The 6,641-nt window shown below is 38.6% G+C and overlaps 1 protein-coding gene across 1 annotated transcript in view; it reads right to left on the reverse strand.

The window, feature by feature from the left end:
- The window catches only part of JHY (junctional cadherin complex regulator), a 67,676-nt gene that overhangs the window by 17,565 nt on the left and 43,470 nt on the right, over nucleotides 1–6,641 (reverse strand). The gene's annotated exons all lie outside the window — the stretch shown is intronic.

The following is a 6,641-nucleotide window of genomic DNA, read 5'->3' on the forward strand; positions in this document are numbered from 1 at the left end:
CAGGCCCAGCGGCCATGGCTCACGGGCCCAGCCGCTCCGCGGCACGAGGGGTCCTCCCGGACCGGGGCGCGAACCCGTGTCCCCTGCATCGGCAGGCAGACTCCCAACCACTGCGCCACCAGGGGAGCCCTATATGACTTCTTATATTAGATTTTCAAGTAAGAATGACTTATAATTCAAAATTTAGAATAAGTTCTCCTTAGAATTTGAACTTTTTGGAGGATTGGCCAGGTTCTTAGTAGCTCCTCTAAACTTTAAATTTTTACTTGCGGTGCTCCAAAAAAGAAAAAACTTCCTTTTCTGTCTGTATTTCAATTAAGAAGGGTTCTTCTTTTCATGCAATATATTGAGCTGCATGGGGGAAACGTGGGCAAGGAGGCTCTGCCAACAGACAGCCAAAGAGCATCCTTCCTTGTAGTGGATCCAGAAGGACATTGTTATTTACACTCTTGTAGGTGTGTTCATGAAACACAGCAGCTCTTTTCATGGCCGTCATCACTGTTCTTGAAGGTCAAAAAAGATCCATCCCGCTTTGCTATGACCTAGAGATATTTATTAATGCTGATAATGTCATTCTTTTCAATATTTGTTCAGCCTTCTTTTAAACTGAAGGATAGTTGATTTACAATGTTGTGTTAATTTCTGTTGTATAGCCAAGTGACTCAGTTTTACACATATATACATTCTTTTTTTATATTCTTTTCCGTTATGGTTTATCACAGGATATTGAATATAGCTCCCTGTGCTCTGCAGGAGGACCTTGTTATTTATCCATTCTATATATAATGGTTTGCATCTGTTAATCCCAAACTCCCAGTCCTTCCCTCCCCCACTTCTCCTTCCCGTTGGCAACCACAAGTCTGTTCTCTATGTCTTTGCGTCTGTTTCTCTTTCGTACATAAGTTCACTTGTGTTATATTTTAGATTCCACATATAAGTGATATCATATGGTGTCTGTCTTTCTCTTTCTGACTTCTTTCACTTAGTATGATAATCTCTAAATCCAACCATGCTTGTTCAGCCTTTTAATTGCTAGAAAAATAAGTGACCAGGAGCACTTTTTCTGCTGCCATCTGACTGTACTTGTCCAGCTCTCTCTCTCTCATTTCCACCAAAAAAACCTATCAAGAATTTTTTTTCCTGGGGTACCAGACCCCAAATCTTGGGTTACCACTTGGTCTTAATCATGTTATACCTTTGCAGCTGACAATTCAGATGACAACAGTGCTCTTCACAGGGTGCTTTGTCAACAAGGCCAAGGACTCATCATTTCATGAGAAACTTCAATTGCCTCGAGTGTTAAATCCACTGTTCACATAAATGTAAGTGCCCAGAGACGGCATTTCAGTCTCCAGAAAGAAAGACGTTTATGGGCTTGATGTGATTTCTCTCACCTTCTGAGCAGCCTACTTGAGATCTGAGGTTTACTAAAGATTTATTACCTACAATTGAGGCATCAGGTGTCACTCTTTAGGTGGCAAGACCCTAGTTCCCTGAAGTTAATATACAAAGCCATTCTCAGGCTATTTAATCTCCATCAGCACCGAAATCCTCTATTTCATCCCCCTCTCACTGGGGTTCTTTTGTTACCAACACTCACAATCAGTCCGGACTACAAGCACTCAGAATAACTGCTTAATGGCAGTAGGTTTTCCCAGCACACACAAAGCAGAGTCCTTTGGCTGGAGCCTTAGCACCGGGGTCTCCTGATGCCTAATGCTGGGATGATAATTTCTCAGTAAGATCTGTGCTCAGTTATTAATGCTCCTTCATACTGTGCCATCCAAGGGAAGTCTGCCCCCAACCCTGAGAAAGGCAGCATCTGGCTATTTCTCTTTCACGACTTTTTCCGTTTACATGACATAAGCAGAGGGGAGAATGCATGCTTTGATGTCAGCCAAAATGTTAATCTGCTTTAAAACAAAAGCCGTTCTTGTTCTTAGTCACCCTGATTGACCCTGGAGTCCTGAGGGTTGTGCCTGGGCTCCAAGATTAGCTCTGAAGTTTCTTTTGTGTTTACTAACAACAAAACACACATTCTTTGAGTCTGGGTTATACATTCCATTCGATAATATTAATAAAATTTAGAGAACACAGTAGCTCTGATTTTCAGTGCTAGTATAGAAGGACTCTGTGCTCAGGTGAATAAAAGCGGCATAGCTCTGTTGATAGTGCTGGAGGAAAACCAAATGAATAGCTCTTTGGAAAGGTGGGAAGATCACTTAGGACGTGGTCACAGGATGTTGACATAAATAAGTCAAAGACGCTACATATCTTTCGCGCTATCATTTCTTTTCCTTGTCTAGAGAGGCAAGAGTTATTTTATTTAGAGGCAAGAAAGGAAACATCCTGTTTCATCCTTTTGAAGACTCATGTATTTGGGGAACTTTCTTCTTTCCCACTGACAGCACGCTCCTTTCCTGGGAAGTATCTTCTGCTGCTGGGAGTGTACCCTCTTGCACTGGCCAGCAAGGGTCTGACCCTTAGCTCAGTACTGTGTCTGGTTCTGAACACACAGTGGAAACGGGATTTGGAAAATCTGTGAAGATTCACAGGAGAGCACAAAAACGATTCAGGTCAACAAGACCTATGTGGACAGGTAAAGTGATGACGGATTGCTTGGCTTGAAGTAAGGATCTTAGGCATGTGTACGGCACTTACATAGAAAATGATGAGGATGACCATCAATTCTCAGTATTTTTTAAAAATAGATCTTTATTGGAGTATAATTACTTCACAATACTGTGTTAGTTCCTGTTGTACAACAAAGCGAATCAGCCATATGCATGCACATGTCCCCATATCCTCTCCCTCTTGAGCTCCCTCCCATCCTCCCCATGCCACCCCTCTAGGTCATCGCAAAGCACCGGAGCCGATCTCCCTGTGCTATGCTGCTGCTTCCCACCAGCCAACTATTTCACATTTCATAGTGTATGTATGTCGATGCTACCCTCACTTCGCCCCAGCTTTGCCCTCCCATCCCACATCATCAAGTCCATTTTCTATGTCTGTCTCTTTATTCCTGCCCGGCAACTAGGTTCATCAGTACCATTTTTTTTTCCAGATTCCATATATATGTGTTAGCATACGGTATTTGTTTTTCTCTTTCTGACTTACTTCACTCTGTATGACGGACTCTAGGTCCATCTACCTCACTACAAATAACTCAATTTCATTTCTTTTTATGGCTGAGTAATATTGCATTGTATATATGTGCCACATCTCTTTATCCATTCATCTGTTGATGGACAATTAGGTTGGTTGCATGTCCTGGCTATTGTAAATAGTGCTGCGATGAACACTGTGGTGCATGTTTCTTTTTGAATTATGGTTTTCTCTGGGTATATGCCCAGTAGTGGGATTGCTGGGTCATCTGGTAGTTCTATTTTTAGTTTTTTAAGGAACCTCCATTCTGTTTTCCACAGTGGTTGTATCAACTTACATTCCCATCAACAGTGCAGGAGGGTTCCCTTTTCACCCTTTCCAGCATTTATTGTTTCTAGATTTTTTGATAATGGCCATTCTGACTGGCATGCCATTCTGACCAGCGTGAGGTGACACATCATTGTAGTTTTGATTTGCATTTCTCTAATAATTAGTGATGTTGAGCATCTTTTCATGTGCCTCTTGGCCATCTGTATGTCTTCCTTGGTGAAATGTCTATTTAGGTCTTCTGCCCAATTTTTAACTGGATTGTTTGTTTTTTTAATATTGAGCTCCATGAGTTGTTTGTATTTTTTGGAGATTAATCCTTTGTTGTTTCATTTGCAAATATTTTCTCCCATTCTGAGGGTTGTCTTTTTGTCTCATTTATGGTTTCCTTTGCTGTGCAAAAGCTTTTAAGTTTAATTAAGTCCCATTTGTTTATTTTTGTTTTTATCTCCGTTACTCTAGGAGGTGGGTCAAAAAAGATCTTGCTCTGATTTATGTAAGAGTGTTTTTCCTGTGTTTTCCTCCATTTGTAGTTTATTTTTGTGTGTAGTGTTAGGTAGTGTTCTAATTTCATTCTTTTACATGTAGCTGTCCAGTTTTCCCAGCACCGCTTATTGAAGAGGCTTTCTTTTCTCCATTGTATGTTCTTGCCTCCTTTGTCATAAATTAGGTGACCATATGTGTGTGGGTTTATCTCTGGGCTTTCTATCCTGTTCCATTGATCTATTTTTCTGTTTTTGTGCCAGTACCATACTGTCTTGATTACTGTAGCTTTGTGGTATAGTTTGAAGTCAGGGAGCCTGACTCCTCCAGCTCCGTTTTTCTTTCTCAAGATTGCTTTGGCTATTCGGGGTCTTTTGTGTTTCCATACGAATTGTAAAATTTTTTGTTCTAATTCTGTGAAGAATGCCATTGGTAGTTTGTTAGGGATTGCATTGACTCTATAGATTGCTTTGGGTAGTATAGTCATCTTCACGATATTGATTCTTGCAATCCAAGAACATGGTATATTTCTCCACTTGTTTATGTCATCTTTGATTTCTTTCATCAGTGTTTTATAGTTTTCTGAGTATAACAAGTCTTTCACCTCCTTAGGCAGGTTTATTCCTAGGTATTTTATTCTTTTTGTTGCAGTGGTAAATGGGAGTGTTTCCTTAATTTCTCTTTCTGATTTTTCGTTGTTGGTGTATAGGAACGCCAGAGAGTTCTGTGCATTAATTTTGTATCCTGCAACCTTACCAAATTCATTAATTAATTCTAGTAGTTTTCTGGTGGCATCTTTAGGATTTTCTATGTATAGTATCATGTCATCAGTAAACATGACAGTTTTACTTCTTTTCCAATTTGTATTCCTTTTATTTATTTTTCTCCTCTGATTGCCATGGCTAGGACTTCAAAAACTATGTTGAATACGAGTGGTGAGAGTGGACATCCTTGTCTTGTTCCTGATCTTAGTGGAAATGCTTTCAGTTTTTCACCATTGAGTATGATGCTTGCTGTGGGTTTGTCATATATGGCCTTTATTATGTTGAGGTAGGTTCCCTCTATGCCCATTTTCTGGAGTTTTTTTTTTTTTTTTTATCATAAATGGGTAATTGAATTTTGTTGAAAGCTTTTTCTGTATCTACTGAGATGATCATATGGTTTTTATTCCTTAATTTGTTAATGTGCTGTATCACATTGATTGATTTGCATATATTGAAGAATCCTTGCATCCCTGGATAAATCCCACTTGATCATGGTGTATGATCCTTTTAATGTGCTGTTCGATTCTGTTTGCTAGTATTTTGTTCAGGATTTTTGCATCTATGTTCATCAGTGATATTGGTCTGTAATTTTCTTTTTTTGTGATATCTTTTTCTGGTTTTGGTATCAGGGTGATGGTGGCTGTGTAGAATGAATTTGGGAGTGTTTCTCCCTCTGCAATTTTTTGGAAGAGTTTGAGAAGGATCGGTGTTAGCTCTTCTCTAAATGTTTGATAGAATTCACCTGTGAAGCCATCTGGTCCTGGACTTTTGTTTGTTGGAAGATTTTTAATAACAGTTTCAATTTCATCACTTGTGATAGGTCTGTTTATGTTTTCTAATTCTTCCTAGTTCAGTCTTGGAAAATTGTACCCTTCCAAGAATTTTTCCATTTCTTCGTGGTTGTCCATTTTATTGGCATATAGTTGTTTGTAGTAGTCTCTTATAATCCTTTGTATTTCTGCAGTGTCAGTTGTGATTTCTCCTTTTTCATTTCTAATTTTACTGATTTAAGTCCTCTCCCTTTTTTTCTTGATGAGTCTGGCTAAGGGTTTATCAATTTCATTTATCTTCTCAAAGAACCAGCTTTTAGTTTTATTGATCTTTGCTATTTTCTTCGTTTCTCTTTCATTTATTTCTGCTCTGATATTTATGATTTCTTTCCTTCTACTGACTTCGGGTTTTCTTTGTTCTTCTTTCTCTAGTTGTTTTAAGTGTAGGGTTAGATTGTTTACTTGAGATTTTTCTTGTTTCTTGAGGTGAGATTGTATTGCTATAAACTTCCCTCTCAGAACTGCTTTTGCTGTGTCCTATAGGTTTTGGGTCATCGTGTTTTCATTGTCATTTGTTTCTGTGTATTTTTTAATTTCTTTGATTTCTTCAGTGATCTCTTGGTTATTTAGTAGCACACTGTTTAGCCTCCATGTATTTGTGTTTTTTACAGTTTTTTTTCCTGTAATTGATTTCCAATCTCATTGTGTTGTGGTCAGAAAAGATGCTTGATACAACTTCAATTTTCTTAAATTTTCTGAGACTTGATTTGTGACCCAAGATGTGATCTATCCTGGAGAATGTTCCATGTGCACTTGAGAAGAAAGTGTATTCTGCCACTTTTGGGTGGAATGTTCTATAAATATAAATTAGATATATCTGGTCTATTGTGTCATTTAAAGCTTGTGCTTCCTTATTTATTTTCTGTTTGGATGATCTGTCCATTGGTGTAAATGGGGTGTTAAGGTCCCCTACTATTATTGTGTTATTGTCCATTTCTCCTTTCATGATTGTTAGCATTTGCCTTATGTTTTGAGGTGCTCCTATGTTGGGTGCATAAACATTTATAATTGTTATATCTTCTTCTTGGATTGACCCTTTGATCACTATGTAGTGTCCCTCCTTATCTCTTGTAACAGTCTTTATTTTAAAGTCTATTTTATCTGATATGAGTATTGCTACTCCAGTTTTCTT

The sequence above is a fragment of the Physeter macrocephalus genome, chromosome 16 (genome assembly GCF_002837175.3).
Source record: "Physeter macrocephalus isolate SW-GA chromosome 16, ASM283717v5, whole genome shotgun sequence".
Taxonomy (NCBI): domain Eukaryota; kingdom Metazoa; phylum Chordata; class Mammalia; order Artiodactyla; family Physeteridae; genus Physeter; species Physeter macrocephalus.